The 24207-nt window shown below is 39.5% G+C and overlaps 1 protein-coding gene across 1 annotated transcript in view; it reads right to left on the minus strand.

The window, feature by feature from the left end:
• Nucleotides 1–23634, minus strand: part of LOC118782249 (zinc finger protein 609) — an 81190-nt gene extending 57556 nt beyond the window's left edge. Inside the window, exon 1 of the mRNA XM_036535554.1 lies at nt 23239–23634. The gene's annotated coding sequence lies outside the window, so the exon portion shown is untranslated. The remainder of the gene's footprint in view (nt 1–23238) is intronic.
• Nucleotides 23635–24207: the final 573 nt, after the last annotated feature.

Below are 24207 nucleotides of genomic sequence, written 5' to 3' on the forward strand. Positions count from 1 at the left end.
TATGGCCCAGAAAAATTTCATGAGCGCATCAATACAATGAAAGTACAAATAAATGACTGCCCCTTTCTGGGGTACATGAAGCCAAAAAAACACAATTGAAGTACAGTTGCAGTATTGCAGGTTTATATTTGTTTGTATTTCATTTGGTATTTGAAGAAGATGCCTCAATAGGTGAAATATAAAGTACAGATGGAAGCATAAAGATGAGGAAAAAGCATAAAGAATGGGAAATTAGCAGGGCATAAATGAAGTGAAGTAAAATCAGTCCAAGGTAAAAATAAAGTCAACAAGCCTAGAGGATATCTGTTTAGAGTGCAATCGCACAGAAGCACAGTGTGCCCATTTGACAAAAACAAAAAGCAAAATAATAACAGATTAGACTAAACATCAGGACTTATAGCCTGCCAAGGCACCAATGCCCATTCTGGCTAACCAATCAAGTTACTTTTTGGCATTTTATGTAACCCAAATAAACCCAGAGATGGAGCTTCGGTACTTCGACTACCACAATGGTATTGTCTTGATCTTGATGTTCCCCTACATGACACAGAGGGGTCAGATAGCATCCAAGACTAATTATGAAAACAGGGAACAGGAACACTGGTTGTATCACCTCTCAAGTCATCACAATTCCATTATGACCCCAAGCTCATTCAGTATCTTCATTTTTTTCCAAATTTGCCATATATGATATGAAATGTGTGTCGCACCAATAGCCTCAACACTTACAAACTCTCAATGATATAAGCTCTATGTTAACCCAGCCTTGTAAAAAAGGATAGTAACCAGTTATTAAGAAAAGGATTAGCCATGAACATGCATGAATGAAAATGTTAAATTCTTGCCCCCTAAACTCAAGAAGGAATAAATGAGATAATCTGATTTTTGCACCATACTTTGAGATATCCCTTTTTAATGCTTCTTCCCCCCTGCAACCCTCTTTGGAATCTCCAATAGCACAGACTTGTTATAGAGTTGCTTCACTCACTCCGACAGACCCTGCACTTGCGCAGGAGCACTTAAGTGAGATTAACGCAATCCTCTGTTACACCAATAACTATTTTTGCATTACAAATCACACGCTGAACCACCGTGTAGTTGGTGCCAATCGGAGGATAGGCACTACTCCACTGATGTCATCCAAGCAATTCACAGGTATTGTTCCCAAGAGCTGAGATGGAGGAAACTGGCCAATCTACCAACCCCTATCCCTGGCAGAATGAAATCGATTTGTTCCACCGCTGTGGGCTCTCATCATTGTCAGCAATTGATGCAGTTGGTTTTGAACCTGACTGTAAGGCTAGCCAGCTCTCAAGACGAGTGCCTTGCCAAAGGAGCAAATGAGATCTCATTTTGACTGTATTTCAGGCCTTGTCATTTCTGGACCTCCAGCACAGCATTCCTGAGGAATAAGCAATTAAAAACCCTTACTCGAAGATTTATTTATAAATTAGACTGAAACTGCCTCTAAGCAAGAGGAGTTTTGGTTAAGGTTAGCATTAATTTTAAAAACAATTTGTACATTTATTGGCTTAGTCTCCTATTTATTATATTACCACAAAACTTGGGATTACATCTGAACAATACAAACTACATTTAAAAACATTATTAAAGACACAAAAAAGAAATTTAAAAACATCACCTTTTTTAAAAAAACAAAAAACAAAAGGTGCCATAATAAATAAAAGGTAGGCCTACTTTTAATCATGCGCCAGTAACACTGATAAATTTGTCAATATTAAATTCTCCGCCGAGGAAAGGTGATGAAAAGGGCACGAGCTCAGCCCTCCACTTCATTGCAAACACATTTGTTTCAGAGTGCTTTTTCTACAGCGGTGAAGTGCTGTCAAAGCTCTGCTTGGAGCTGACAAATCTGACTCATCCACACAGATCCCTCTCCAGCACTGTGGGCATTGCTTTACCCTCACTGGTTTTCTTCAGCTCCATCTCACTGCTGTGAGAGGAGAGAAAAAAAAATAAATCAGCTAAAGCCAAGAAACTGAAATAATCACACACCCACACTGCACAACCATCGGTCCGTGTCCTCCGAGCGCTCAGAATGAAGAGAAAAATCAGCTGCGTGCCTCCCTTGGTCCTCTCAGCACATACCCCATTACCAGCACAAACATGGTTTGACACATTAAAGAGACACTTGATGGAGTGAATTCGAGTCTGGATAATGCATGCAAGTGAAAGACAGCGCTCGAAAGGTACCTGCAATCGACCTTCTCGCACGCTCTATGATGTTAAAGAGGTTCACGGCACAAACAGGGATCTCCGAGCGCCGGGCCCGTAATGATACGGGAATCAGCCGCTGTCATCTTAAGGTGAAGCCATTAAGCAGCTTTCTAGTGAAACCGACGTCGGCAGCTGGGGCAGCTTTGCCCTGCCAGTGGTGACTAACAGCTAACCACACATGGGAAAAGCTGGTCCTTCACTTCTGCGTTCTGTCCATTCAGACAAAACCCATAAGGCTTTGAAGTCTCCCAACACAACGGATAGGGGGGGGAGGGGCGGGCTTTGTGTGGGTGATGTCAGAGAGAGAGAGAGAGAGAGAGAGAGAGCCCTGAACACTGATGTGAGTGGCTGCAGTTTACACTGAAAGGGCCCCATTATGTGGGCTGGTGACCTGACAGCGTGGACAGCAGAATTAAACATAGCCACAGTTCAGTCAACAAGATTCCGGGGTTCTTTTTGTCTGTGTGTGTGTGTGTGTGTGTGTGTGTGTGTGTGTGGTGGATGTAATGCAAGGTTAAAAAAGGACATGTTTGTAAAACCAACTTCAAATAAATGGGTTTTATGTCAAGCATGTGAAAACATGCCCACCACATGTCACTTCAATGATAAAATCTTGACAAAGAGCAACCGCGGAGCTGACAAACCACAGATGATGACAAAATCCAAAGAGCTGATATTCAAATGTGCACAGAACACCCCTCCCCACAATTAATGTCTGCACTCGGCTAGAAACATCAAAGCCTTTCACCAAAACTGATTTTAAGAAATGCAATAGTTGTGAGCTCCGTGACAAATGAGATGTTTTAAGCATTTGTGAAAGCCCCTTTCTTTGAGGAATGTAAACAGTTTATGGAAGACAACTACTTATTTTCCTAATGCACCGTTTTCCACTAAAGTGAACATCTGTTGGGAAAAAAAAATAACCCCACAGCGACAATACATCATTATTCCCTGATCGCAGACCAACAAGCCAGCCAGCTCTTTTCAGACACGGCTGTTATTCTAGGATTTGCTATAAAAAGCCAGAGCTGTTCAATCGATCAGAAACATTTTAGCTACTGAGTTTACCAAAATAATCGCTGCTTGTTCCCCTCAACATTAAACTGTAAACAAAACCGTTTCAAATTTGGAAACCACTCTCCTCTATTGATTCTCTCCAAAGCTCTTTCCAGTCTCCTCCCCCCGCTTCACCCCAACACACTCATGCACATTAGGCACCTCTTCGCTAAAGTACCCACCCGTTTATTTTTAGGACAAAATTTAATGAAGCTGCAGAGGCAGCTATTATCGTTTTGCGATGAATGTACATCCCGAGGGATATTGTTTCAAAACTGCGTTCCACATACAGCCCTGTAAACCCTTTCCATAGGTACGTCACAGCTAAATAGCATTTACACAAAAGGTTGTCAAAGCCTGATCCTTATCAAGAAAGAAGAATTGGTCTGTTCTAATTCTACTAAAAATGACTGACAGCTTGGCAAGGTCTAAACTTGCTATGCAAAGGTTTGCTTGATGTAGCAATTTATTAGCCTCATAGGAAAAAAGTGTTTAAATTAGCTTTGGGTTTTTATAATAGGATAAAAACAAGTAGAGTGTTTGCCGGGATGTTTATGAGCGTACCAGCTTTGTTAGCGTCGTGATTCCTTTTTGCACGCCTGTGAGTGAAAGTATTGATCATTTTTCAGCCCTAAACAGCCCTTCAAAGTACAAGAACAACACAGCGTGCGCAGGGCTACAGATTGCTTTGGCCTCTACTGCAGATGGCAGGTCAAGACCCCAGACAAGCCCCCTCTGTTGTCCTGAGTGACGCCGTTCAGACCTCGCGGAATGGAAGGGCAGAAAGTTCCAGAAAGATCAATGTGGGTTGAGCTGCGTGCAAAGGGAGACAACGCACGGCACAATGTTAGCATCGCTCGCTGATGAAACCATCATGCTCCAGGTGACACTTACGCCTGTCAGTGGCAAAGCTATAGGTCTACATTCCAAACAGACAGCCTCTTTCTCTTTCTCTTTCTCTCTCTCTCGCTCTCTCTCTCTCTCTCTCTCTCTCTCTCCATACAAGTCTTACTCTCTCCTACCAAGGCCCTTGTCACTCTCCTGTCAGAAGCAGAGGTTCAGCGAACGGTCAGAAGTAGCGAGAGCACATTTTCAATTTAATTCCCCTGAGCAAACGATCAAAGCCAGCTTTCAAACGCAACTCAATTTACATTATTTTAACTGCAGGGAAAATGAGTTGGCAGGAGGAAAAAAAAAAACAGTTCAATTCTCAGTGATGTTCTGGGCAAGACAGGATAAATACTCCAAGACTAATATAGGCTCCTAAATAATGGTTGCATGAACACAGAACTCGGCTACATACAGGATGTTTCAATAACATGTAGAAACACACAAAGATTCCCTTGCATTGCCAAAACATGACATCTGTCCAGTTTCCTGTACCATGCTTTGATTTAGCCATATTTCACCTCAGGTTTTGCTTTTCCCGGTATTTTCCTTTATGCGTTTGACAACGAGTTTTGGCACTGGGAGGACCAACACCAACATCCTGAAAATCTATCAGCCTTGATATGTTGACATAGATTTTTGGAAAAAAGAAATGTTTTCCCCTTAAGAAAGTCTTTTATTTGGCCAGGCTGTCAAGTTTTATCTTTGAAAGCACACGGGTTACCGCGGTTTTCTGGCTATCTTCCGGCGCAGGCTGAAAACCCACCTCTTCAGACTTAATCTAGGCTCCCTGAACCCAGACACTCCTCTTGCCAAGCACAAACGCCCATAACTCTTCACTGGTGCACTCTGTGACTGCTGCTGTAGCACTTTTATTTTTGGCTTGTTTTAGGTCATCCCTTTCACCTTCGCACTTGTGTGAGATGTTATGATTATTGAAGCATTTTTGTACGACACCCTTTCTTCACCAAAAAAATTAAAATGATTTTATTTGTGAATACTGTTCATTTGGCCTTAATAATGTGGAAATCATTCTGCGGAAGAGTGTCTGCCAAATGGTTCTGGAATCTGAGCTAATCTAAACAAAGACGCAGATAAACCATGAAGACCAGGATAGCTTAACAGGATAGCTCAACACTCTTCACAGAAGGGAAAAAGCTTTAAATCCATTTATGACATACCTAATACTGCAGGTGATTGTAGGCTATAGCAAGCATAATTAGCAAAGTCATAGCTACCACGTTGGTCAGATGGACATAATGGATTGCCACAAACTTGCATCATAAGCAGAAAACTGCAATCTTAAAACATTCTGCTCATGAGTGCATATAGTCTGATTACTAACAGCTGGCTCAATTTGCAGAGAATTCTTACTAAGGCATTTATTTCAGTCTGTTCTTTTGTTATGCAATTATATGAATTATGTTTCATAATTTAAGAGGAGGGTGAACCAAAAAATGTCATGGGTGTTAATCCTGAATGCTAAACTACTCATTCAAGGAGAAAAAAAAACTTGTACATACATTCTGACTAGCTTCTCCATCTGAATTATATGACTCATCACAAGAAGCCCGCTAGACTTCAAATGAGCTCTTTGGCAAATCATGCAAAAAGAAAAACATCACATGATTGTTTTTCTGTATTCCCTTCAACACTTCCAACTGATAAAGAAAACAAAATCCATTGAAAATTTACACAACAGTAAAAATTAAAATTCATGCTAAATGTCTCAAGCACTCATCTCATCTCTAAAATCCTAGCCAACAAGTCTCAACTCAATATCACCCAAATCTTTACAAGTCTTCCCTCATAATAATCTTTTAAATTGCTTTCCATAAAAATGTTATTCCTTTACATTGTACTAAAAATTTTATACAAATTATATTTTGAGAGAAAAAGTAGAACACATATTGGTGTGTGGACAGCCACATTTCTGCTGGAGCAATAAGCCCTTTTATGTTATGTGTGTAATGTCAGACATTAAAATATCGATAATTTTAATAAAATGAAATGGCTGACGCTGGGCCCACAGGCATTTGCCAGGGCCATTGTCTCACAGCTGCCAGGGAAGATATTCAACATAAACTTAAAATACACATGACCTACATGCTTCATTCTGTACTAAAATAAGTTTAAAACCTAACCTTATGGAGAATTCAAAAGGAGGTCGTCTGAGTGGGACTTTCCATGCTTAAATGTCTAACAGACACTGGTATGTGTAAATATTTTTTTGAAAATCACAGACCAGGATTATGACTCTTTATGACTCTCAATGTTTGAAAAAGTCCATCTCAAATCAACAGCAACATTATTCAGTGTTCACGTTCAACAGAAAAAAAAACAAAATCAGACATTGAAAATATCAACATCAAACAAAGTCAACATATGATGTCAATAAGACTTGTTAACAACAGCCAGTGCTTCAAAGGCAAGCTTACGCGTTGTCGTTTTGCTCGGGATCAGAGGAGTGCCATAATGTTCAAAAACATTTCTGCCAGGTCAGGTAGCCTCAGAAAAATTGCCATAGCATTACATAGTAATCCATCACACGACCAGATGCTCTTGCTTGCAAATTGGTAGCTCTATGGAGGAAATGATGATTTTCCACCTAACGCCAGTCCAGGACTTTGCTCATAACACAGGAGCCTAATTCAAATGCCTCTTCTGTTTTCATATTTCTCTGCACAGCCTCTATACTCCACTCAGCAGAAGTGGTTACTGCTTACTACATTAACAGTATGCTGACGTGTTCTGTTGAATACTGCTGAAGTTCCATTTGTTAGGTACGGTCTGAGACAATGTCTCGTCTGCAGAACTGTGGATCAATGAAAGCCACAATTAAACCGTGCACACTGTAAAGACCAAAGATGAACACGGTTGAATATTCATTATAAGACAGTGTTATCTATAACAGAAAGTTATCGCTAATAGCCTTCACGCTAACTAGCATGGATTTTGATTTAGCTAAAGAAAAAAAATACCTCTTATAGATGAAAACTCCATGCACAATAAAATCACTGCTTCTAAAAACAATATGGGATTCGGAGCTGGCTTACATAGTTGCCATGGGTCAAGTGAGAGGCAACTGACCGCCCTTCCAAATATATCAAACAGTCCCCTTAAGAACATAATTCCTATCAGGTTTGTCATCATTTATTGCGCAGCCAGGACATCACTCTGGTGGCACTGATCCTCAGTCCTGAAATACTATCAGAGCCCCAGCAGCGTAGTCTTCTGTACCCAGAGCTTGCTGAAAAATCTGACCGTAATCCTTTTTCTGAAATAGCACACCAAAGTTCTGCTTATCGTCTCCCTGGGCACCTGGGCTGCCTAACTTGAGCGTGGGGAGTCGAAGCACACCCGTCAATGTTAAATGACAGATTCAATAAGATCAAATAGTGAGCCGAAACCTAAAAATAGCAAACCCCCTGCTACCACTGCCTCACCAACCCCCCCAAAGGACATCATCATGGGATGCAATGTATCTACTTTCAGAACAAGTAAAGGACAATTAATGCTGTTAGCACAGAGTTCTGCTTCCACCAAGCCTCCTGAGGTCTTTCAATCGCCTGGCACGGGCAACAAGCCAGGCCTGAAGCACTAGCAAGGGGACAAAGTCAAATCTTTGAAACTTTAATGTATGCAACGTGTTATTTTTATTATTCAAAAACATCTAAATGATATTCTTACGTCCTGTGAGCAAAGTTACATTTTTTGACCGAGATCCAATGCATTTTACATGTATTGTGTCGCATTTTAATACAGCTAAGAGATGCAGCCTACTGAATACATTAACTGTTCTTGGGGGGGCTTGCGGGTCTAGGGATTTTGATGATATCAGATGCTGTGAAAACTCCCACATACATCAGCTAAAAGTCCCAGTAGACTGATTTTTTTTTTTTTTTTATTTGCTGGAACCGCAGCAAATATCAAATTCAATTTTTTCCATTGGAGGCATAAAACAGAGCTTTGAATTACAGCTTGACATGCTGGCAAACAGAGAACACGAGCTCGAGGTAGGAGATGTCATGCTTCCACATTAATATTAGCCCTGTGTGTAGGTGTGTCAAACATACTGATTTTCCCCTGGTGCAAGTAGGTGTGATTTGTGTGCTGGTGGTAACATTCACACCTCTGGTGTGATAACTAAGAATGTCTTCATGCTTGCAAGCAATAACGCAGAGACTTTCAAGAAGAAAACTGCAGAAAACATATCTGTACTGGTTATGCAATTAATATGATAAATGGAAAATTGTGACTGCCCTGGGGTTTTAAGCCTTCTGTGCCTCTCGCAAAGAAAAATAATAGCACAAATGCATGTGGAACACTGAATGATGATTAAGTTGTCAATTCCAGTTTCAGTGCTGGGTCTGCTTTTTTTTAAGACAGCAAACTAGTACAAATAATTTTTACACAGATTTCACCAGAGAGCAACCTAAAGGTCACCATTTTGAAGGTCTAGATATGACTGAAATATGGCTGAAGACAGTTTTTAAGTTTTTAAGAATACACTGTGGCACAGTTTTTTTGCCTTGTGCTATTTTCTTTTATCACATTCCCTTGATAACAAGCTACTTACTCCTACAATGCTTGATTAAATGTAGACTGAATCGGGCCAATTCATTCTGTAGGTCCATAATACAGCACCCCAATATCTCCTTTTCACTGCAGTCCTCAGTGGCACGATTTCTCTGTATAAGCACAGTGCATTTGCTTACAAAGACTATGCAGATAATATCGACATATATGCATTTAAAATTTGAATAACTCCTATAGTATTGAAGGCACAGATATAAAATTCCATGCAGTGCTTGAATACCAAGTAACCAGCTATCAGGGATGTAAATAACGATTAGCTAAAGTTAAATAATCGCTTAACCCATTGCAAACGTTACCGATTATTGCAACCACATAAACCTATATAAACATATATACATAATAAACACTGACTTCACTACTTCAAGCTATTTACTGAACACATGGCTAACTCTAGCCATCTTGTTTTTGCGAAAACAGCAATCATTTACAAACAGCATGCTATTAAAAATAAATACTATAGCACTGAGCACTCACAAGAAGACTAGAAGTAGTGAGGACAGAACAGAAGCCTTATATTTAACCCTCTTGACAGACACCCAGATGAACCATGTCAGAACTAACCACAGAAATAGCTAACAAAAGAATAGCTCTATTAGATCAGAGGCAATTTCGGCTTTCTGCACCATAGCTTTTATCACCTACTTGCCAACTGCAGGGTTCCCCCTCCCAGAAAAGTAAGGACACCCTCCTAATGACAATACCCCAAAATAACAAGCCATTTCATGCCTTGTTTGATGCCAGTGAACCAAATATAGTCACTCACAGGAGTAACAGTGCCAGTGTGGTATGGTTTGAAATTACTGTAGCTACAGAATTACTTTTTCCAAAATTATAATCCAGAGTACGGTTAAATAATTTTTCCTCAAGTACGATCTGGCTCAAAAAGTTAGGTGTTTTTTCTGTACTTTCTCCAAACCCTGTGTGCCCTGTCTTTTGATATTCAATTTGCCAATCTTAATAGCAGAGTACTGCTTTAGAAAGGTCAGATGACCACACTGGGGAAGAGGAACCCTTCGTAGGATAATCTTAGAACTGATCATCGTACTAGATTGTGTTTTGCAAAAAACCTTTTCAACACAGGCAACTGTCTTAGGAATGGGTGGGGGAGATGCTATGATCTACAGAGGTATCTAGCACAGCTGAAATTGAACTCTCTGTTTAATGCAACCCTGTTAAGCCCAATTTAACCCTAATTCTCAAAAGGCAGTGACTCCCGCAATAGCAACCTGCCATACTAAATTAATCTGCTTTGTGGAGACTGAAAAAAAAATGGAGATAGTCAATTGCTATCAACCTGGATAGCTTCAACAAACATCCTAGTTTTAAGATGTGGTGGGGGTGTGGGGAAAATCTTATTTACTGTCCCCTTTGAATCATAAGAAATACAACATGCTTTCATATCGCCTAGGCTTTGAACGGAAAAGTGCTAGGAGCAAGCATATTTTTGGGATTAAGAGTACTATGGGTTTACTGTTTAAAACATCAGGCTTTGCGACATTTATGCTGTAGGCCAAGACAAATGCCGAGTCCTTTCATAAAGCCTGTGGCACTGGTGGTAAAAAGGCCTGATCTTTAAAACAAACGACCAAGCTGAATAGAATATGAAGTAATTCAAAATGTGTCAGTGCCCCTGAGCATTTTGAGATTTTGTTCATGTCAAAATTCTTTGTAAAAAAAAAAAAAAAGGGCTCCATTTTAATCCTACATAATTAACTACGCTAAAAGCGCAAGCAGATATTTTAGTTTACCGTGTCTGTATACCTCATATTTTCCTCTTCTCTCTTGAGCACTTGGCTAAACGGAGTCCTACAAAGCTGAGAATGAGTACGTTTGTGACATTACTCAGCCGGCTCTCTTCTATGTGGCGTGGAAACAAACCACCACAGATCTGAATCAAGGGTTTTGCTTAACATCTGATTCAGATCAAAAAACTGAGCTGCAAATGTGCCAAGTAGGCCTATTTCACAAAAGCTTGAAATGGAAATTTCAGTCTGACAAACCCCCTTTGATATAAAACTCTGCAATGCTGGAAACCGATTCAAATATTGAGGAGAAACCTCACATCAGATCAAAACAAGATGTCTGTCGATGAAATCCAAATTTGAACCAGTTAAAAAAATAAATTGATTGAAAAAAGAAGTCTCACAAGTAAAAAACTGGGTGATTCCACGGAGGGTCAGTTTTGCTGTAATAAGCATGAATCCAAATAAATGACAAATAGAACTGATGCCACAAAAAACCCTCTGCAAAACTAGGAATAACTTACCAAATTTACATAAGTGAACAATCCTCACATACAAATTCAGTGTAATTTAATACACCCCCAGAGAGAAGGTGTTCCTTAAAAGCTTGGATTGCTGTCAATTTAATTATATCACTAACGCAAGCCCATAGTTATAAGATGAACAGGACGTTCCTTGGGCGCTGATAGTTTTGTATTTATCTTGGGAGTGGTTCACAGTGACTCCATACTTAAGCTAATTGTTAAAGGAAGAATACAAAAAAAAAAACCTTTCCATGCAGATTTCACATTTACATTAGGTATGTACGTTCCTCCTTGGTGAAGAAACAGAACTCAGGGAAAGTTCTCGTCATTACTCGCGGGCGCAGCACCAGCGGCTAAACCCTGCCACTGCTTTGGACCAATAAAAGGGCGGTAAACAAGTTTCAGACTTGTGACCATCTATAAATGACACTGTTCCATCTAATGAGATCTAAAGCCTGAGGCAGCGCTGCTTCCTGTGAACACTGCGGGTTCCCAGCCAAGTTTCAACAGTATGTCCTGGATTTCGGAAGACAACAGCGGCAGTATCTTCTTACAGCCGTATCTTCCCTTTAGGTGAGGTATGTGCAGGATACACGATCACACTGACTACATTTACATGCGCACAGTATTCTGGGTAATGATCATATTCTGAATAAAATGGTCATATTCACTAAGAAATGCAACCATCACTAATATTCCTGTATACAGGCTAATTGGGGTATACTGAATTTTCCCACTAATTTTCTTTTTAGCAAGAATGGCAAAGATGATGCTTAATTTTGCTTCATCTTCTGCTGTTCTGTTAGCACTTTTATTAAATAGCTTACAGTGAACTATTATCCTTTTTGTTAGCCTTAATATTTAAGTGGTGAATAATTTATTCTGTGCAAAACATTGAACAGGAACAAGATGTATCTTACAGGAGGAACATTCTGAATAAAACATAATTTACATAACTCAATATTCCAGTTAATGCAGGAATGTCTCGCATCTGTTTTGGGCCTCTCATAACCAGAATACTGGAGTGTTTCGGGGTATGATTATTAGAATAAGGTGTTTACATGACTCGTGTCACAGAACATGAATACTTGAATATTTGTATTAACGTCGGAATAGTAATGTGCATGTACACAATCTGTTTTCTCAGCATTGTTATCCATAGAAAGCCTTGTGCTTGATGCTGTATAAAAGTGTTTCACACTCGCCGCTCAGATCTCCTTTCTTGCATATACTCAAGCTTATTCTGTCTTCCTCAAAAATCAGAAATCAAAGTCTAGTTTGCTGGAACGAATGCATCTGCAGATTAAGTGCTGCTTGTGGGCATTTCCGTTCAATTTTCACCCCAAATAACCTGCTCAGGACATGATATCTGCCTGTAGAATCAACTCCCCTTTATCACACCCTGTATCATAGCTTCAGTTTCAGCTAAAACCAAGAGACTACTTAATAAGAGGATCTATTAAGAGATGATAACATTCCATTCTCTGTTTTCACCGTACGGTTTTTAATTTCTGTTCTTTTCTGAAAGGGAGATAAAAGAGGCTTTCCAACTAACAGGAAAGTAGTTTGGAACACAAAGTGTTGCCAATTTTTTTCATCTTCTCTGGCACCCTGCCTCCACAAGGAGCCACTTAGGTATCAACTAGAAAGTGTCTCTGATAAGCAGACATTTCAGTCCCAGTTGTGACGGAAGCTTAAAACACACAGTGCGGTTTTAGGCTAGATTTAGCCCTGACAAAAAGCATTGTAATCTTTTACTGTGTCCGGTGCTTGTGAGCTTTAATAATCACCCTTCCAACAACCCGCAAGCTGTAAATAAATTTCTGGCCAATCAGAACATTTTTGCTAGAATCACATTCAGTGTGGGGTTTCCACACACACAGCACATAAAAATGTGATTCCTTTCTACAGCCAGTTATAAAAAATCACCATTCAACGGCCTAACATGTCATCAGATGATTCAGGCACACCCAGCGGCGAACCATCAGGGTCTTCAAGGTATTCAGAGAAGGCCCTGGAATCCTCAGATGAAATAATAAAAAAACGTATCTGATTACAGCCATGCATCACTTAACGTCCACGATACGTTCTGTGAAATAGGACGTTATGTGATTTGGACGTTGTGCGAACACCATACTATATACAGTGTATGGTAAACTATGTACTGTACCATTATACGCCTGGCAGCGCAGTCGCTTTATTTCCATGAGACATGAGATAAACGTGTTGCGTGCGGAAAGCGTTGCCTTCACTACGTCCGGTGACGTCCGCTACGTCCCGTTCTGCAATCGGGATTTTTAAACTTTATTATAACTTTATGGGACTACGGGCGTATATGTGAACATGTTCCAAATGGACGTTAAGTGGCGCATGACTGTAATTCTACAAATAAAATAAAATAAAATTTGAATAAAATGAATAAATAAAATAAAAATCGTCTCTGTGTTGCTTATCTGTAATATTGCAGTGTTATGCCGACTTGTTTCTGTTGTTTTCTGTCCATGCACTGCGCATTTCAGTGGTTTTGTGTTGGAAAAAAAATGCAACCAATCAGACATTTTTCTACGGAGTCTCTGGGGAGAATATGCTCCATCCAGGGTATTATATATATCCTTGATAGAATGCCCTGACCACTAAACAGAATGAGAGCGTACGTTTGGATTGACAGTTTGATCAACCAATTATATTTGGATTTGTAGCCAATGGGTGTATTCTTTCAGATTTTCCTATGGCGCCAGGGTATTCTAGAAGACCCGCTCACTCGCTCAGACACGACACCTAGCTTAGTGCTAACTAGCAACTGATAGCCAACGTTGAAAATGGCAACAGTCATAGTTTTCAGTTAGCATTTGCTATATTTTTTAATGTTAAATCACTATTTCCTCAATGCTAAAATTACCTAGAATTTTTCCAATATAGTTTTCTAATCACACCGGTTTTAGCAAACGCGCTAAACAGCTAATCACACCTGTGTGACCGTATGCGCGAAAGGGTTAAAAAAAGGCCACCCAACACCTGAACATCTCAAGCTCAATCAATCTGCAAAAGCAGGCCGTTTTCAGGCTAGCAACTGGGAACAATACACTTGGCTTACAGGCTCAGTTCGACACAAGAGGCTCTACTGCTGGGAGTGCTTGTTGTTTGGGATCAACAAGGGTGTGTGGAATTGGAAAGTCTACGAGAATCTTAGCTTTTTAACTAAGGCTGCACAACATACGACAATCTTGGCAATGTTGCCTAAATCAGATCACACAAAGTGACTGTCTTCGTGACATCCAATAGTGTATGTGTGTGTGTGTGTGCGCATAACTAGAACAACGCAATTTTCGAAGGCCCAGTTCTGATAGGCACAGTTCGCTACTGGGCAAGCCACTTCCAACATCAAGCAGCAGCATCAGAGCCGTAAAAAAGAAAGACACTACGGCAAGATGATATAAGCACCTATTCCTGCTCAGTGTACAAACACCTGGGTAAATGTGAAACCTGAGTGCACAGAAAGCACAGCTCTGTTGTAAAGATGTGGGTTTGCAAATAAAATCTGTACCGCATGCATTTTCGGCGACAGCTTCTAGTGGGAGGGGATTTTATGCTTGCAACCCACCAATAAATCCATCGAAAAGACACAAAGGGCTGTGGGCCTGTGATAGGGCCTGAGAGAATGGACAAGACAATGGAAAGGACTGCAATAACCTGACTGGTGCGAAAGCTAGCAAGGGAGTACTGTGGAGTAATACATAGACTGAAGCACAGTTAGCAATATGGGGGGGGAAGTATAAAACACTCAAATTAGTGACAATTCATGACATTTTCACAGAGATCAGTGTTTCGCTTTTGTCAACAGAGACAAATGAACAGCTTTTAACCAGTTTCAAACCAAACAAGTTTCTCACACCTTTTTTCACACCTAGGGGATACACAACACTGCAGAAGGAGAGCAATCAAACAGCAGAAGTGAAAGTGTGCTGAAATGTCTAAGCAAGCCGGTAAAAAAAAACTGCAAGCTTGGTGATAACGATAGTTGCAATCCTGGCCACATCCTGAGGTGGAAACACATCCTATGAATGCCTTTTCAAAATTCATATTATACATTAGCTCCAACTGCAACAACTAGGCAGGAGCCAAGTTGTCTAATTTGATATCTATAGCTTACTTGATGTTGGTCTACTCACTTGAGTTTTAACAAGTATGAATGTTGTGTTCTAGTCTTAAGACTTTCCAGTCGATCCATTTATTAATTTTATGGCTAATATCACAAGAGTCGAGTGATTACATTCCAGCATACTGAGTTAGTCATTATAAAAATTGAAAATAACGGAACAGACTATGATAAAAAATATTAAAATATTACATCTTCAAGAATCACTTCAGCCACTCATTCATTTTCCTCCATCCAAATGCAAGCACTTACATGTGGCAACCTCCGTTACAAACCTAACTCTCTACAGTACCGGGTCAAGCCTAGCGTAAGATGGAATAAATCCCTCAAACCAGCTATGGAAAAAAAAATGAAAGAGAATGTCATGTTGATTAAAAGAAGTCACATTCTGAAATCATGAGGCTGATTTACAGTCATTGTTTAGCTGACCTTTTCACTTGCACCTGTTTTTCCCATCAGTATTCAATCCTCATATTTCCTGTAGGCTCCACTGGACCGTCGTTTGACTGACGCTTGTACAGAGAACAACCGCACATCTGGATCAAATTCAGCTGAAAAGTAATTTAAAAAATAACTTGAAAACTTAAAAAAAAATAATATAATAGCTATGGGTTGATGTCTTGAGCCAGGCTTTTGAAACAGCGGTACGGTGATGCTTTGTTTGTCTTCCATTAGAGTGAGGCCAGATAAGCATTAAGTTTACCTTAGGGATACAAAAACAATTTTGCAAGTCACTTGTACATGATATGGAAGGCACAGGTTTTGTTCAGATTTCACAGATGTAATCTGAAATATTTCTTTGAGAAAGGACCTAAATCTGAAGGGGGGGGGGGGGGGGGGGCTGTAGTTGGTTGTGATCCACTTTAAAAAAAAATCCAAAAACATTGTGCATACTGTGTTGTAAGCTATGTTCTCAGGTCAGGTATCAAAACCCTACAGACTAAGAGGAGTTTTTTTTATGTTCAAAAGCAAAGATTCAATCGCAGATGTTCTATGTTGGAAGCCGGTTTTAAGAGCTGGGCTTGTAGAGTGTTAAAATGTCAGATTCACAGCCGAATTAATGTGTGTGTGATTATGTCCTTCAATCCATGTCAAATGGCCTGTGAACAAGCAACACCTCATAAGACTCAACAATGAAAGTTGTGTGTGGGTGGCTGCAATTTGAAACAGCCAGGTTTTGACAGCCAAGACAAAAAAAAAAAAAATCCTCCGGTTACTTCTTACACTGCATATGACCCTGCTCAAAAACAGAATGTCTCCACTTTCCGCCCCACTAATAAATCCACTGCAACAGAATGACAAGCATTTGAAGGTTAAGCAATGGGTAGGTCTTCAAGCAACTGCAATGGCGCCCAGATTTTCAATGGTGCCGCCTTCTTCTAGAATCTTGCTCGGAATGAGAGGTGTTATCTAGCAATGCGTACAAAACCTCATTCCAATTGAACTCCTCCCGTACTTTTACAACAATGGTTTTATCATACTGAACAATCTACAATCTATCACTCATTGACTCTCTGTGAATTCTTCAGCGGGAGCTTGAACACGGTTTTCACAGAGTAATAGCAGGCTTGGGAAATACACTTGTCTGAAGCAAGTACTTTCCGGTATCATCTTTGGATTACTAGCCCATCAGACAACTGAGGTAATCAGATTCATGATAGCCAAGATAAGAAGTCTGTCTTTATTACTATGACCAGGATTTCCACAAAGACCATATTTTGAAGCTGTGCAGTACAGAGGCATTTACGAAATAGCCAGCTAGCTAAATACCTTATTTCACTTACACTTCTTAGATAGCTAAATCTTTCCAACATTGTAGCTACACATTATATAGAAACTGAAAGTTATTGGAAGTTGCCTGCACACAAGAGTGGCTCTACTGCCATGATTTCCCTATATTTCACCAAGTTTCATAATGTTGACTCATACTAAGCCTCTATATTCAAAATATGGTCCTTGAAGCACTTGATACAGGATAACAAACATAATGTGAAAGCAAAATTAGGCATTCTACACATTCTTGTAAACTCACTTGCAAATGACCAAGTGTCAATATCCCCAAACTATACAGAAGTATAAGATATAAATTTAATGCAAGTCTTTCCAGTAGCTATTACAGACTTGTACTTCAACTCACAGATTCATTTCCAGAGCAGGAGTAATTTCATTATTGACAAATGTCAGAGTTAAAGCATGGCCACATTAGAGTTCCTGCAAGACTATTAATCATCTCCACCCGATGTTACTTTGATCCCTGCACCATTTAACGCATGACCTTTACACAAATGCACCTATATCTAAACTCAGAACTAAGAATAGAAAACAAAAAATGCCCACCACAACAGGAGCAAATCAAATCTGAACTTTTACCTGTCTTTATATATAATTATATATAATTACTTCAGTACTTATCCATTGGATACTATTCAAGCTCTATAAATACACAGTAGGCTACACCATAGTAACCAATGTTATGCCATGTCATTAAATGAAAACTGAATTGTAACTAGTCATATGGGTTGCCAGTGCCAAAAAGTGTGGCAGTCATCACTGGTTCATCAACCAACTCTCCGATACTTGCATTTACTTTCCATTTCTGGACAAAACAGGTCTCCAGAAAATGAAATATTATGCACTATACTATACGCCTCTATAATAGCCATTTTATACTTACACTACATCAAAAATTCAAAAACCTGAGAAATTGATTCACACCCTGCCATTTAGACAGTTTCTTTTGTTAAATTTACTCACCCTGAGGAGTGTATAACAATAGAAATTCACACCCAGTTATCTGAACATAAAACAAAGCCACAAATCCAGGGAGATTGAAAAATAGTGTTCAGACATTGTGTTTAGCTGGCTTGTACAATAAGATCATGACACTGTACATCATAAAACTTGAAACCGCATATGATCCATTTTACTCCTGATAACACCTGCTCAAAGCGCTTCTGTAATAACCTAAAAAAAACCTAACATTAAAAACCTGCATACTGATACATCTTGCTGCTTGTCATGCACTCTTGTCTGCAAGTCTTGTTCCGAAGCAATCATTACATATTTTGAATAATTGGAAAATCAATATCCTGAGGCAGACAATCACAAGACTTCAAGAACTGAAGAAAGCTTGACACAACCAAAAGGGATCTGGTCTTTCGCCTTGCCGGCTCTGTCCTCATCGGCATTGTCATCCATGCTCCTGCCGCGGATTCCGCTACAAAACCGCAACCCAAATTTCACTGCAACCCCTGGCAGGGCTGACATCAGCTGGCGGGCCACCACCAGTAATAACACTGTTTAAATTGTTAATAATCTCACAATCACAGAGGAAGTGATTGCTCTGTTGCTACATGATGGAACGTGCACTTCTCTGGAGTAGGATTTGATAGCCTTATTTACGAGCTCCCCAGCTTCCAGCTACAAGAAAATATTTAACACCTCAATGCATCTGATAAACTAGACACCCGTGTGAGGCAGTTCAGGCTCATTTGCCAAATACATTTAAGAGTAAACACGTACACAAAACCAAGAGACCAAATAATAACATCATTAGGACTGATACTATTGTTACTGTTACATAATCTATACAGGAGTTGGAAAACAGATTGTTTGTGTGGATGCTGGAGCAAAAAAGGGAAACTGCGAAGGTTGAGGAAGACTATTCACTTCACCAAAAAGCATTTCCTCAGACGATATAGACAGTCCAAATACTGGAAAAAGCCACATTAAACAAGACTCCTTAGAGTTTCAAAAAGACACATTTGTGGAATTTATAATGTCTACTATACACATGTTGCAAATAATGTCAAAGTACACAGTACTGTTCACAGATAAGGAAGAAAGGACACTCCACAAAATTGCACAGAAAGTAAAAATGCAAAGAAAGTAAATGGGTTTCCTGCTAATTCTGCACTTGTACTTAGTTAGTTTTATCTTTTTTGGACTAAATAAAGCAGGCTGATATTGACTAGCGTTGAATAGCAGCAATAGTTATCAAAATGCAAATTTTTCAACAATACACAGGCACCTGCTCAATACAGATGAAATCACTGCTCTCATATTTTTTTCGGCTGCTCAAGTACAACTGAAAGCCCAGCCTCATTGGTGCTGTATGTGGGGGGGGGTCTCAGCTAACGACTGCTGTATGGAAAGAATTTTTCTGTCAAAATTATCTGAATATTATATACAGAGAAAACAGTACAGAATTACCCCACAGTTATCTGTTGTTGGTTTCACCTTTGTATAGGTTTCATTCTGCTACTGGTAGGAGTAGGCAGTGTGCTGAGAGGTTCCTCTCTTACACTGCTCTGCAGCATACTCTACAGACTAATCGAGGACCTATAATTTCCACAGATGATGTCTGTGAAGGTTGCACCTGTCCTCCATTCAGCGTTTGCCCTCCCACGGTGCCACACTGTGGAGCTGGCAGTGCCAACAATACATGTTGCTGCATATGAATGCATTGTAAGATTGCGTTTGTTGTGTCTCAACACTCCTGAGCTAGTGTAGAGTATGTTGCCAGTTGGCTACTGGCAATTCACAAATTCAGGGTCAAAACAGACATAAACAACAACATATCAGGTCAAAATTACGTAATATATTTCCATCTACCTTTTCCATCAACAATACTATACACTTCAGTATGCTGTTACAGAAACCCAGGTGATTTAACTGTGTAACACAGACTGTCATACACTAATACTGCAGATTGCATTCTTAAAACAACTGAAATGCTATAAATATATATTTATTTATGGTCCCGCAGGAATGAAACACTTTAATATAAACACCAACCAAGTTGTGAAATCACAGGTAAAATAGAAAGGGTCCAAAATGTAACGTAAGTTTGTAATGCGAGCTAACGTCCGGGGGGGGGGGGGGGGGGGGGGTCTGCCTTCGAGAACGACAGAGAAGTAAGCGGACGCAGTACGAGTACTGCTAATATGCTCAACCTCTGGCCAGCACTGTCAGAGCAGCCCTGGGGAAAAAAAAAAGCATATCAAGGCTTTCTCGGGTCATAAGACCCTGTTACAACCCACAGAGCTCTGAGAGAACACTCGCTGTTCCATTTGCTGCAGGAAAAAAAAAATGTGTTTAAAAACCCTATCATTTATGGCCTCTAAATCTGTCGCTCATTGCTGGGCTGAGTAACCCATTTCTGGAACTTGAGCCCGTCAGGCAGCATAACGAACACTTAGCTAGCAGCTCCACAGGGAACTACAAATGTAATCCCTGGGAATTTACCGGAATTGAAATTGTATCAGGAGTTCAGAACTACGTCCGACTTACGTTACAATATGAAATGCTGACATTTTTTTGTGATTTTTTAAAAAGCATTTTACATTTTGTTTATTTACTCATACAAATTGAAAACACTTCAAAAGCTCAAAATCTACCAAATTTAAAACCTGTGTGGTTATTTGTTTGGACTACCTCTTGAGGATTTGTCCTATTATTCCATACCTTTAAGCAAAGGGAAATGCTTTGTTCTCGTCAGCACAATATTGCTTTTTTCACTATCAAGAAAACCAGAGATGTCAGTGATCATTTAACAATGCTTAGAAGGCATCAACCTGCCCTGCCTATAAAAACTAATGATGGCATTAAAGACATTGGTGCAAACTATCTCAGCTTAAAAAAATCAATAGGAAATGACACTGGATGTAAAATGATTACCATCCCAGCATACAGTTAGTCTTGGCTTCTAACTGCTGGAACGGTTTCATCGGTGTCAAGGAAACATGCCTGTTGTATATATAGATTTTATACCATGTAATCCAATGCTCAGGTTTGCTTGATTTTATATGCTTCCTGTCCTCACCATGAGAGAAGAAGTCAATATCAATAGTTTTGATTCCAAATAATAAAAAAAAAGTTGATATCAGCAAACAAAGGCACTAACATCACTCAAACTATAAACAGTGATTTTTGGCTCACAACTCAATAGGCTAAAATTGACTGAACTGACATTTAGATTTTCAATGAAAACTTTACACATGCAAACAAACCACATAAAAAACAACAATGTACTGTCTTGAACAATTATAAATAAACAAATAAATAATCAAAAAGGTACTCACAGCAACAAGTCTACTATCATGCGTCCCGTTGTACCTTTGATTTGATTGAGACATTCATGTTCGGGAAGATGATGACTCCGTTTAAAATAAGACCACAGGTCACTTTCCAAGCCACCACAACTAATTTTAATTTAACCTCAGAATCAGTATTGTTCTTTCGAATTGATTACATGGCTTGTGTCTCATTTGGATGTCACTCACTGGTACGTCAAAAGAAAGTGGGTTACTCTATAAATATGCTTTGCTATCCTCAAGGCAAGAGGCAAAAATATCTTCATCAGATTACATTGTAACCTGTTACGAGAGGCATCTACATTAAGTCATGAAAAATCAACTACTCAGCTACGAATCAGATGGACTGTGTATACACCTCCTCAAAGGGGGCTGTCTAAGCTTTCCACCTAATATTAAGAGAACCTCACTACTGCCAGACTAGGACCAGAAAGATCACTTTTAATAGTCACCGTAATAATTTTGTGAAAAGTAATCAACGATTGCTAATCAAAGATTTTAAATCCAGAAGGAGTCGCACATGTTAGCTCTCTCTCAAGTTAGGTGTTATCCAATTATCCAATTAGTCAGCTAATTAATCATCCAAAAATCATTTCTGTCTAAGTTTCACCAGCCGAAAAGACTCGGGTTTCGCATACAGAAAATTGAGAACAGTAGTCGCATTCGATAGTTACACTTTTAATGAGCTAGCAAGCAACAAATCTGAGGTTTTTAACCCGTGAATTGCAGCAAGGCATTGACTACATTGCTTAGTGGAATGTGCTAGTTAACCCGTTAAGAAGCTATGTGTATGTACAGACAGGACATACCGTTTAAAATCACGCGAATCCATGAACGAGTAATTTCACATCGCAGAAAAATGCACCAGTGTGTCTGACACCACTTAAAATCCTGAACAATGCCAGGACACCACATACAGTAGTTAGCTAGCCATGTCTGGTGTGTACAACGTTCCCAACCAAGCGCCTTGTGAACACGCCAATCAATGTTTAACGTTCAACGAGGTCTAGGCCACATGCAATTAACACGTTTTTTAATAATATATCACGCATTTATGTTAGCCAGCGACTGCTAGTAAATACTTAAAAGACGCCTGGAGAGTGAATTATTATTGCAAAATTTAAAGTGACCGCGTTTTCCTTGACAAAGAACGAGCCTCTGTTTCCACAAATGCACAGCGGTGTACATCAACAGCAAGGCCCAGACTATCCAGCTAACGTTAGCTAACACAGAGTCTAAACAGATAACGTTGGCTAGCTAACTAACATTTCATCTCTGCTGTTACCACACTTGCTGGCTAGTTGTTACACTGCTTTATAAGATAAATGTTGCTCATTTATGTGTGGGAAAGCTCTGTGCTTTAACGACAGGTAGCTAGCTAGTGGACTAGACCTAGGAAACTGAGAGCTGAGATTTGGAGGGTAGCCTGCTAAGTTGAAACAAAAAGCATCACTGAAATTGCACTGGTGTGCAAAATGAAGTCGATCATGCCTTTCGTAAAGCGTGTTTTATATACTGACACGCCAAAACACATGTTGGAATTGTGTAAAAACAAGTTCGGAAAAATAAACAGCGACAACCTAAACTGTGAACTAATGCTAACTGGCTAGCTAGCCAGCTACATGCCCGACAATGTCTTCTGAGGCAACCATGATGAAAATGTCTATTTCTGTAGCAAGCTGGCTAATCCCAACAAAACACTTGCAGAGTTGGATTTAGAGAGTTCGGTTTATAATTTCACGGCAGTTCCTCATAACTCATACGTGTCTGAGGATTAAAACTAAGTAGCTTTGTGTTTAAAATCTTCTTGGTCTCTCAGACAAAGAGATTTTGCCAAGGCAATGCATGCAGTCAATATAGGGCTAGGTAGCTAACTAACAAGCTATCTGTATGCCTCCCTCATTAAGAAAGAAGAAAAATTCCTACACCAACTAACTTACCCCACTTGCAGACCCCGATCCAAGGAATATTTAAGTGCACTCCATAGATCCAGGTAGTAAGGGTAAAATCAACTAAACCGCCCGAAATTTTTCAAAATAAACAGACAAATCAATCAGTGTACTCCCAAGAAATCCAACAGCAGGGGAAAGGAAAGGCCAATTTCACTGACTGCAGCCTTCACACGTTGAGATCCCGTTCAAAATTGGGATATACCGGCTAAACTGGGCATTTTATTTCTGGTTCAGTTTCAAGCCCGGTCCAAAGTAAAGCACGTCCACTCGGTCTCCCGGTAGTAAAATCCAATATGCAGCCAGTTTCCACCCCAGTTTAAATCCTTGACTCCGTTTCGCTGTTGCTATCTCTAATATATCTTGATGGCTGTTTGTATCTCTCAATGCTGGGAGATTGATACAATGTAACCAACAAGCAGAACGAGCTACTCGAAAGCCCAGGCAAATATTCCAGACGGATTGAACCGGCGCCAGGAGACCAAGTACAGTACAAAGAACCGGATCTGGATTTCTGAATAGGATTGTGGACTAGACAAAATAGAAGTACTTCAGTCGAATTTTATAAATAAACAACATATGTAATCATTTGTTCTTATCTAGATGTCGTTTTAATGAATACTGCACTAGTCGCTTGTAATACTAATCCAACCTTGGCACACAAACACAGCAAACACTACCAAACCTCAGTACATAACAAACCTCAATACTGAATCTTCCAATTACCTATTTATCATATTACCGAGATTTGTTTGTACAGAACTGATGAATGAATCACTTATTTCGCAAATTAATTATAATTGATCTTAATTTATAATATTGTTGAGCTACCCTATTCTATTTAGGAAGAGAAAGATTAGGCTATACTTATGTTTATATTAAAATAACACTTAAAATAAAAAGCTCTTATTTAAAGCAAGAACAAATAAAAAATATTTAATTGTGATTTATCTGAGAACA

The sequence above is a fragment of the Megalops cyprinoides genome, chromosome 8 (genome assembly GCF_013368585.1).
Source record: "Megalops cyprinoides isolate fMegCyp1 chromosome 8, fMegCyp1.pri, whole genome shotgun sequence".
Lineage (NCBI taxonomy): Eukaryota > Metazoa > Chordata > Actinopteri > Elopiformes > Megalopidae > Megalops > Megalops cyprinoides.